Genomic DNA, 10,403 nt, shown 5'->3' with positions numbered 1-10,403 from the left:
TCAACAGCGCTTAGAACTGCTCTCTCCTGAAGAGGACGCAAAATCCCTGCGATAAATAACTCACCGCTGGCTTAGGTCTGATGTTAATTCCAAATGATGTCTATATATCCCGAAGAAGAATGTTTCCAACGTATCTTTTGCTAAATGACAATCTAACTCAAAGAATTGTGCAAAATATCCTTGTGGCCATCTTGCCATGTGCTTACCAGAACATCATGTGACACGTCATGTGACTCAAAATATCATGTGCCTCACACATTTTTTTTATTTTTTTGCCCGTTTTGGTGAGTGACGTCATAAACAGTCTTAAATTAGTTAAAAAGTCCTAAATGACCATATGGGAGTTGGGAGAAAATCGGATGTGTGTCATGTCCACTTCATGTGCACCAGGTTTTAAAGAGACAGCACTGCTTTTTAAGTAAACCTGCTGCAGTCTGTGTCATCAATATAAATCAAAGAACAAAAGAAAAACGAGAAATCACTCACTGCTCTGCTCACTGATTAACTTTTGTAGATTAAATAAAGATCAATTTATATTCAATGTATAGTTTATGCATATTCAGTTTATAATATATGTGAAGATTGTTTTATATTCGCTTAGCTGTTGTTATATTTTTTCAAGTTGTTATATTTTTTCAAAGCCTGTTAAATGTTACAAATAATGGTTTTCACTTATACTGTAATGTTGAATGGCTATAATTAATGGTTAAAACTGAGGGTGAAAATGCATTTAATAGGGACATCAGTAGCAGCCTTCATTAATAATAATAGGCTACTTATGTTGTTTCTACATTAATTTGGAGATTCAGTGTGAATTTATGACAATATAAACATTAATATGCAATATACTGTATATAAAATGTGCTATAACAACAGCATATGGTTTGGAATGACATGTTGTGAGTAAATAATTACAGAATTATTTATTTTATTTTTTTTGTATGACCTGTTCTTTTAATGGGTAGGCAAAACCAATACATAGTTGTTGTTGTTTTTTTTTATAGAGTCATCCTTGACATTAATGCATAGGTGAGCTACTCGGGGGTCTCAGACTGCTCTCTAGACATACCCTGAGGCTGTATGTTTTTGGAGTAATGAGGGCAAATTAATGCCCAGTTATCTGAGCTATCTGCAATGGGTGAACCCCCAAATTGCCTCTGGGCTGGTACAGAGCCGGGTGGAAGGTTCCAGGCATTAGTTATTCTGCAACGGTTGAAGGTGCCAGGACCCGACCACTTTACTCACACAGGTAATGATGCGTGTTGTTTGCCCATGACTCCTACCTGCCTCCTGCGATAAGAAAGAGGAAATGCCAAAAAGCCTAGCACACCTGAAAGAAAGAAAAAAAGACAGAGAGAGAGAGAGAGAGAGAGGAGAGGAGGAAGAGAGACACAAGGTGAGGGAGGGAGCAAGAAAGGTGAGGATGGATGGACACGCTCGTTTCCATTCAGCCCAGGATCTGTCAGCGCACCCTCACATGGAGAAAGAGCAAATGGGGTTGGTGGTTGAGCGAGGAGGTGAGAAAGGCAGAGAAGGAGAGATGTACTAGCTAAGAATGACTTTGAAACAAAATGATGCGTGACTTCATAGCAAAAGCCTTAAAAATGGGATGTGAAAGGGATAGTTCACCCATAAATTAAATAGTGTCATCATTTACTTCCCCTCATGTAATTCCAAAACCGTTCATCATTTTTTTCCATGCAATTTTAGATCTTTGAGCCATTGAGCTAAGTTTGTGAACTAGATCAGTCCGCTTTGTGAATGAATCATTCAGACCTGTTTAGTGAACTAGATCAACCATAAATAACCAATTCAGAAGAATAATTGTGCAAATTGGGTAATACTGCTACTCTCATGAACTCCTGTGAAATGCCAAGGAGAGCTAGAATGGATGTCAGATATTTCAGAGAATATCGTTACAATTTTCTGTTCTGTTTCTCACACAAAGCTGTTTTATGACTAGCAATATAGCATTTAAACTCATGTGGACTACTTTTAGAAGTTTAAAAAGCTCCAGTGCCTTTAAAAACGGCTTGGAAAAATGACCAGTACATTCTTCAAAATGTCTTCTTTTGTGGAAAAAATTAAGTCATGAAGGTTTGGAGCAACCTGAAGGTGAATTAGACTGAATTTTCTTTTTTGAGTTAACTATTCCTTTACGAAACACATGTAGATTAAAGAAAGAGGGAAAAGGGGGGAGGGGGGGCAGATGATTGGAGAAAACATACGGGTATATAGAAGGTAGTAAGGTAGATTAATGAATGAACCTTTTCCTTCTGCAGTTCCGGCTCCAGACTGCCAGCAACCTTCCATCACGGGGGCCATGTCCCTCTCGGCATGCCCACAAGAGAGGCGTCTGTGTGGGATGCAGCGCTGCCAGGCCCCCTGCTCAGCCTCTTCATCATCCACTTCAACTTTTGCACAGCTCTGGCAGGAAACCTCTTAAAGAAGAGATGGGAGGGAGAACTGTAGGAGGGGTAGAGGAAACAGAAAAAGAATTCAAGTCTTTCTGCTTGATGATCACTTTTCCATTACAGGGCGGCACAAGGTTATACATCAAAAGTGTGAATGTTTATTCATCTGATAAATGACTCTGAAAACAGCCTCTGTTTAGTCTCCGCTTCATCCGCTGAGAACTAATGTCAACATCTTTATTCTTTACGACTGTGGTGCAGTTATTGTTTGATAGATTGTTATGATCTGTGATCTATGGATGGTCCTTCAAATGAAGCATCACTCCATGAAACACAGGTTTCCCACGTCTGAGGTGTACTGTTAGAATTAATAGTATAGCTGTTGTAATAAAAGTGTGCTAGGTGGGTAGTGTATAAATATACAGTATGCTGAATAAAATATACACACATCCCTATTTTATTACAAATCGCTTTTATATATCACTTTTTTTTTTGACCTGCTTGTACCATTATGCATTTTCATGCTTTGAGACTTTGAGACCATCAATATTAGAAATAAAAATATATAAAATCATTCTCTAGGAAAAAAAAGCATGTTGTCATTGGTGTGTTGATAGGAATGTATTTATGCTTAATTCAAAGTCTTATTCATGCAGATTTCCATTCTAGGTGTGCACAAGACTTTAATCAAAAACATAAACAGATACACAATTACACTGATATAATAAGATAATTCACACTAGCGAAGGCTGTGTGTTTGGATATCCACCTTCAACTTGTCAGGACTGATACAGCATTCAGCTTATTAAAGATTAACAGGGAACAGCACTGGAATGCCATGCTTTGTTGATTCACCTTGAACATAATGAGTTCATGTGAAATTGCAGCCACAAAAAAACGCTTTCCTTTCATAGCCACAACTTAATTTTTGAACAAACTCATATTCATGAAGGAGATGAATGCTGATTATGAGCATGTAGCCTGTTGTGTTGACCTCAGAGGAAGAATAAAAACATGGACTCGAAAACACTGTGTGTGACAATACTGAGCTGTAGAAGTGTCAAGGCTTGTGGGTTTTCAGAGAGCCCATATTTCAAACAGCAATGCATGGCCATCACTAACAAAAATGAGTGCTACTTTATTATAACACCACATAATGTAATCACAGCCACTCAAAGTCTGTGAATGCCATTGAAAAAACTAAAAATACTGTCGCTGATTGAGTTCACCATGTCAAGTCGGTGAAAACCATAGTGAGTATATACATTTTACACAGAATTTTACCGTACTCGCATTTTCCAATTTGAGATTTATCAAACATCATCTGCTGAAATATGTCTGACAAATTCATTTACAGACATGTTTCACTTAAATTGTCCTGTTCATACAACAGCTTACATGAGAAACTCAATGCTGTCTGAATGGGGTAAAAAAAAAAAATCTTTCATGAGCAACACCTGTAACCACAGCAACAATTAAGCAAGAGTGCTGTTTTTCAGATTCATAAGAGAATCACAGCTTTGCTGATTTTCAGACCAACAGCACGATGGTCTGTGAGAGTGGTACCGATTTTATTTAACAGCTTAGTAAACAAGAATTTTGATTAAATTTCATTTTATACACAGATGGTTTGTGTATTTTTGCTCCGCCAACAGAAATAGTTCCAGCCAAAGCAAAATCAACTGTTGCTATCTGAGCAACACAACAGTGGTGCTACATTTCTGAACAAATCAATTTGTTTGAGTGAATTATTAAATGAGTCACTCATAGGCAGTCACTTTTGTTTAGTTTCTGAATGAATCAGTGTTGTTGTACGAATCAGTTGAGTGAATGATTCAAAGACTCATCTTTTTGATTCATTAATATATATATTTTTTTTTTTTAACAAATCATTAAATAATAATATGAATATGGGTGGTATGAATGAAATTTGGAATGTCTGGGGAAGTAGTAGGTCGTCCGGGTACTTTTTACTGTTTACTCTGAATTCAGACTTACTACTCTATTCATGCGTTTTTCACATAAATAGTAACAAGGTAAACATATTCAGATGCAGCAAATTATTTAATGACGCACTCATTAATCACTTGCCATCATCTACTGGTCTAATGATGTGACTTGCACAAAAGTCACTGTCATTTAAAAACTGTGAATAAACGTACTGTATCCTTATTTGCTGCTGTGTGAGCATATACTATATGTATTGTGTTTCACTAGTTTGCATGTCCATCTAATGAAGGAGGGAGTATGACACTAAGCTCAAGCTTACTTAAATGAAAATGGTTAAAATTAAAAATGAAGGTGGAGGGATGCTGGAGAAATGTCATAGGAGTGAGGTAAGCACTTATATGTGTTTGTGTCACTGACAGGGCTAGATGAACCAGCATTCCAGAACTCCATTTTGTTTACTGTTAGCAAACATTTTAAAAGTTTTAGCTTTGATGTCTTCCTTGAATTTGTGAAGAACACTGAGTTCTCCGCACTGTCAGTGTTCAGTGTGAATGATGACTCATTTGTGCAGACGGTCACTTCACATGTAGGCAGCAATCACTGCCTGATGACCGCAGAATTATGAAACACTGCGAAACCACCAAAAACTCACTTAAAATACAGGCATTGACATCTATCTGTGAGGGTTTTAAAAACACATGCTGACGCACACTACCAAAACACTCTACTTTGATCTGCAAATAACAACTTGTAGAAAATTATTTTGGCTTATTATAGTAAATCCCTGAAAAAAAAACAAAAAAAAAAACACTTGAATGCAAGCCAGAATCACAGGGCAAACCTGCATTCTGACAGTAAGAGTGTCCATAGTGGCTAAATGTGGACCTCCTGAGGCAATGGCGAATAATAAGTAGCGGTGACATTGATGGATGGCCATTCCACAAGGATAGACACACCAATTGTTCTTGTGATAATGGTTTCTCCTCAAGTGGATTAATCAGACCATCAGACTCTTTTTATGTGAGTGCATACATGTCTCCATAAAAGATGTGGAATGAATATTAGACTCCAATCTAACACTCAAGACTTGGCATACTCTTAATAGAAAGAGTGGTTAAGGAGGTGTTACAAATGTTGTTACCACTAAAACAATCACACAGATGTTTCTAAATATGTTTGCAGCCAGGCGAATATAATAATGCAGTCAATGTTTTATCCTTAATTTTTACCATAAAGTAAAACTACTACTCTTTCATGTTAAACTAATGGAAATGTAATTATGGATTCAGGACGGGCCTTTTCAGAAAGCATTTCAATAGCTCAACTAATCAGGGCCTCTTTAACAGTTTAAATTAACTTTTTGTTCAGGATGACCTAAATCCAGCTCACTATAGATTTTATCTCACTAGTTCTTTGCGCTATCAATCTGACCTACGGAAACGCAAATACCAAACTGTCCTAATTTCCCTAGTGGCATATCGTCTAAGTTTCTGATAGAGATATCAAAAATAAGATTACAGGATCAGTTATTGCTCCTTGGTGTGTGATCACAAAATATGAGAGCCTTAGTGGGAGCATCAACCAGATTAACTGCAAAAGCTGTGGGAGTGATGTCCAATGGGGTTTTGGGCCTCAAACCAGAATCTCGGTTTCATCTGACTTCAGAGCAGAAGTATTACCTCTGTTTCTCGGAAACACGGTTTCAGCCACAACTGACTGACTTCTTCATCTGTTCTCGCTGATATGTGGATTGATGTCCCTCGAGTGACATAAAGAGCACACGCGCAAATCTGCTACTCAAGATTCCACATTGATACCTCATAAAAAATTAAGGGCCCCAAAATTAAACTCCGCACTACACCACTGAGAATCTTCATCTAGCGAGAGTGGAGGCATTGCTCTAATTGTTCAAGCTGATATCTATCTGATGGGTGGTCGCTACCATGGGGCAGGCGTGGAGGCTACACATGGGCTCGTGCGCAAACACAAACACACGCAGGGACTCCAGAGTGTGCCAGTGTGATTCCAGTCTCCCTCTTATCTCTGTTTGTTTTCATTTAGATCAGTATCACTGTGGCAGCCACTGTTATCTCCCGGGGGGCTACACTGTTCTCTCCTCCTGTTCCACCATTTGGTTCTCTTCAGCTCCATCTTATCCTGCTCCACAAAAGAGTCAGTTCATGTATTCGTCATGATAGGGATGCGCCTTCTGTCAACTTGATAAGTGGAATGGTGATCTGTTAAAATCTGATGCCAGAGATAGACTTTGAAGAGTCAATACAAATGTTGTGGATGAAGAAGTCAATGCTAAAATTAGAGCTCCAAAGACTCATAGCAATCGGAATGTTTACACTCAGATGTGTTGGGTTGCCTTCCAGTCGCTTTACTGAACAGTCTCTGTTGCTGTACTAAAAAGCTTTGGCTTGCTTTTACACTTATGCTGCATTGAGGTTGAGACTGCAATTAATAATAAAAGGAACTCAAGAAGCAGTTTCTTTCACAGGCAGGGGTGCCGTAACAGGGGGGGAAGGTTAGGACTATTCCAAGGGCCTGATGAGGGAGAGGGGGGGAAATTATTATTTTGTTTTAATATTTTTTATTAATTCTGTACTTCAAAAGCACACTGACATAAATTTAGGCACTACACTATTTGATAGTATATTTTAACTGCAAGGCTGAAATATGCTTTCAGTGTTTTTCATAAATAAGTTCAAACTTTTTTTTAAGTTATATTAATTATATTATAGTTTATATGATTTTATTAAAATATTTGTTGGCAAAAACAATATGTCTGTACATTACCTTTTACATTGTTGCCTTTTCATGATTTGTTTTATATTTTATACTTGTTTTAATTGTTTTGTTGAACCGTCAATAAGCTGTTTACTGGCAAGCTCCATTGCAACAACTTACCCCATATAGTGTGAAAATCTTCTACTGTTTTTTATTGAACCTTTTCTTGGTTATTTATTTATTTATTTATTTTCAAGACTTAAAGATACATGCATGGACAGAAATTGACTTTCAAAAATACACCCTGGGAAATATTGGCTGGCCTAAAAAAATGTGACAACTAGCCCAAGTATCCCTTATATCAGAATAATGAAATAAGTCTTTATGCAATATGAAGAGATGCCTGCATGATTATGACTTACCATGCATCACCTAAGCTAAAGTTAAAAACATATTTTCACCTTTCTTCTTTTGTTTGATATTAATCAAAATGTTCTTACCAAAGAAGGCATCTTGAAATAAAGGGAGAAATCTCTAAACACTTTGTAGATGTACTATTTTATGTTCTTATGCAATGCAAATGTCCAAAAAAGTTTGCTCTAAAAGAACATTGAGCTTGGAAGAAGTACTTAATAAAACTGATGGTTTCATCTCTAAATTCTGACTGGTCGAGCTAAGTTTACTTAGATATCAGAAACTAGTACTTTTTTTCTTTTCTTTTGCTATCTCTTCCGCTGTAATTAATAAAGGTTTTAGAAACATCATTTATAATTTCTGTGTGATTAAATTATCACTGTCCTACAGGCCATAGATCATTATTAAACATAATTAAAAAGAATAGAAGTTTCTCTGACATTATGAATGACAGAAAAGTTGTGCTAATTCAGTGATTTCTACAACCCTATACTTGAACTCACCTTATCAGACAGAGCCGAAAAAAAAAAAAAAAACATGACAGTTTCACCCTCCTGGACGCAGGCAGAAATATTGCTGCCCCTTTTAGCCAGAGGACAGGGACCAGGCTGAAGATGAATGGATGCTCCCTTTGAGATTATGCTGTGAAAGGGATGTACAGAGATGTCAATAGAGACTATCTTTAACAACTTTTAACATGTTACACAAATCAGTATAGCTAATGACCGGGACACAGATGGCAGAGCTTGGGACCTTCCGTGGCCGATAAAATTGATTTACCTGCTAACACTGAGATCAGTGCTGCCTGAGAAAAGAAAAGAAAAAAAAATAGCCCAGAAGCCCTGAACAAATAATAGCACTTTCCTCTGAGAAGGGAAGCTGTGCCTATAAGTACAAGAATAATGGCCTCAAATCAGTATGTCAATACTGCCCGAACCAGGATCATGTGGTCCTCTGGGTTCACATGTTTGTATCTGTTTGCTCCATTTATGTTGTATGTTTTATTTGCAGTAGTATAAGCATTTTGTTTATTTTGTTACTGTACTTATACAGATTTGTAGTACCTGTATTTATTGTTGTATTAGTATTTTTACTTTTTGGAAAGTTGTTCCAAATCAAAAATGAGACACGGACAAGAAGTAATTTGATCCTCAGAGCTTGTGTGTGCTATATGAGTGTGTTGTATGATGCTGTTGCTGTTTGAGAAGTAAATCTGCTGAAAAAAGTGTGAGCAGTTTAGTTTATTGTATGAACTGCTCGAATGCTGTAGACTAGCTGACAATTCATCATAATTCAGAATAATGTCAGACTGAGCTCAAACCAATCTTAGCAAAATCCTGAACCTGTGTGTAGGACATTAAACCCTCTCTCCTAAAATAGATATTTTGTGCAGTAGGCTCATATGAAATTACAAACCATAAATAAATAAATGCATAAACTATGGTCCACTGATCAGTACCTACTTATGTGCATTAAATTGCTACTTTCTACTTTTACTCAAGTCACATTAAAAGGAGGTTTTAATGCTTTTTTTTTAATTAAGGTATTTGTACATTAACTTAAGTAAACACCATTAGTAACATCACCACAGCAGAATCACCAAATGGCCGTAGATTCCCTTGTTGTCCTTCCTGGAGAGCTTGAGGTAATGTTACACCACGATAGGCACCAAGAGCAGATGGTTAAGCAAATTTGTGTATGTGTGTGTTCTCTCTGTCTCACAAATGGCCTGAATGTGACCCAGAAATGACTTGTGCTTGTCAAAAGCAGAGGGTATGTGAATGGTATCTTCTGTATGGGACTTTGTTACCGCATTTCACAGTGGGGAGGGACAACATTACAGAAGCTGACAAACAAATAGACCCACCAACATTTGGCTGGCATCTGCTGATTTTACATGCTCCTGAAAGCAGTTGAAAGAACGTTTTCTCTCCAAATTTTCTCTTAAGTCTACAACTCAAAGATTTCCGCCATGTTTGTGCTGTGCTGGGGTCAGTTTTCACCACCTGTAAAAAGAAATCAAACCACTTTAATCCCTGACTACCGACCCTAGCCCAGCTTTCCTTTTTTTAAGGACACACCCCTTCTTTTGTTGGCATTCTGAATGTGTTTGAGATCAGGCTACACTGGCAAGAATAGGGTTGACACTTAGTAAATTACCGGGTTTACTTTCATCATTCTACTGAGGGTTTTACTCTGTATATTTGTGATTTTTAAATGCTTCTAGCTGAGAAGGTCATGCAATATTATTGCATAGGCCGAAATGTTTAGAAAGATTGCTGCTATGAAGAAGGAAGGAGCTGAGGCTTTTTTTTTTCACTTACTTTTCTCTTTCTTCTAGAGTTCTTGGCAAGTTGAGCTCCCAACTGGTGCAGCATATGGCGGCTGGGGTCCTAAGGAGCGAGGTGTGGCTGTCTGTGCATGTGCCAGAGCCTAATTACTTGCTCATTAGTACCCAGGTGGCGCCTACAGTCCACTCACACACACACACACACACACACACGTTCAGGTTATAGCCACTACTCCCTCATTTAGTCAGTTACCTACTCAGGACAAGCAAACAAAACAATTCACAGGAGTTTAATTAAAGTAACCATCTATCTGCTACTAATAACAAGACTAGGCTCTTATTTGTATGTTTGAACATTGATATTGAATACTTGATTAATGTTTTTGAGCAGTCATAAACATTTACAGTTCACGTTTGTCACTGGGATACAATAGCTATCTGCATGGGTAGGACTTGACAGGTTTCTTTAATCTGCGGACAACGCACTATTATAAAGGTTACAAGATGAAAGGCTGCCTGGAATGTTTGTGAGCGAGAAGGAATGAGAGAGGTGTCTGCATCATAAACACTTCTTTCACGAATGCTCTTTGCAGTTGTGAAAG

At 37.6% G+C, this 10,403-nt stretch overlaps 1 long non-coding RNA gene across 1 annotated transcript; it reads right to left on the bottom strand.

Moving 5' to 3' along the window:
• Window positions 1-948: 948 nt before the first annotated feature.
• LOC107678865 (uncharacterized) lies at window positions 949-9,936 on the bottom strand. Its single transcript, XR_001632977.1, has 5 exons — window positions 9,836-9,936; window positions 9,379-9,517; window positions 8,015-8,153; window positions 2,268-2,466; window positions 949-1,330 (listed from the first exon to the last, which is right to left on the bottom strand). It is a non-coding gene; the product is annotated as an uncharacterized LOC107678865 (long non-coding RNA).
• Window positions 9,937-10,403: the final 467 nt, after the last annotated feature.

This window comes from Sinocyclocheilus anshuiensis, unplaced genomic scaffold, assembly GCF_001515605.1.
Source record: "Sinocyclocheilus anshuiensis isolate Anshui unplaced genomic scaffold, SAMN03320099.WGS_v1.1 scaffold2036, whole genome shotgun sequence".
Classification (NCBI taxonomy): domain Eukaryota; kingdom Metazoa; phylum Chordata; class Actinopteri; order Cypriniformes; family Cyprinidae; genus Sinocyclocheilus; species Sinocyclocheilus anshuiensis.
This window is presented reverse-complemented; position numbering and strand designations above follow the sequence as displayed.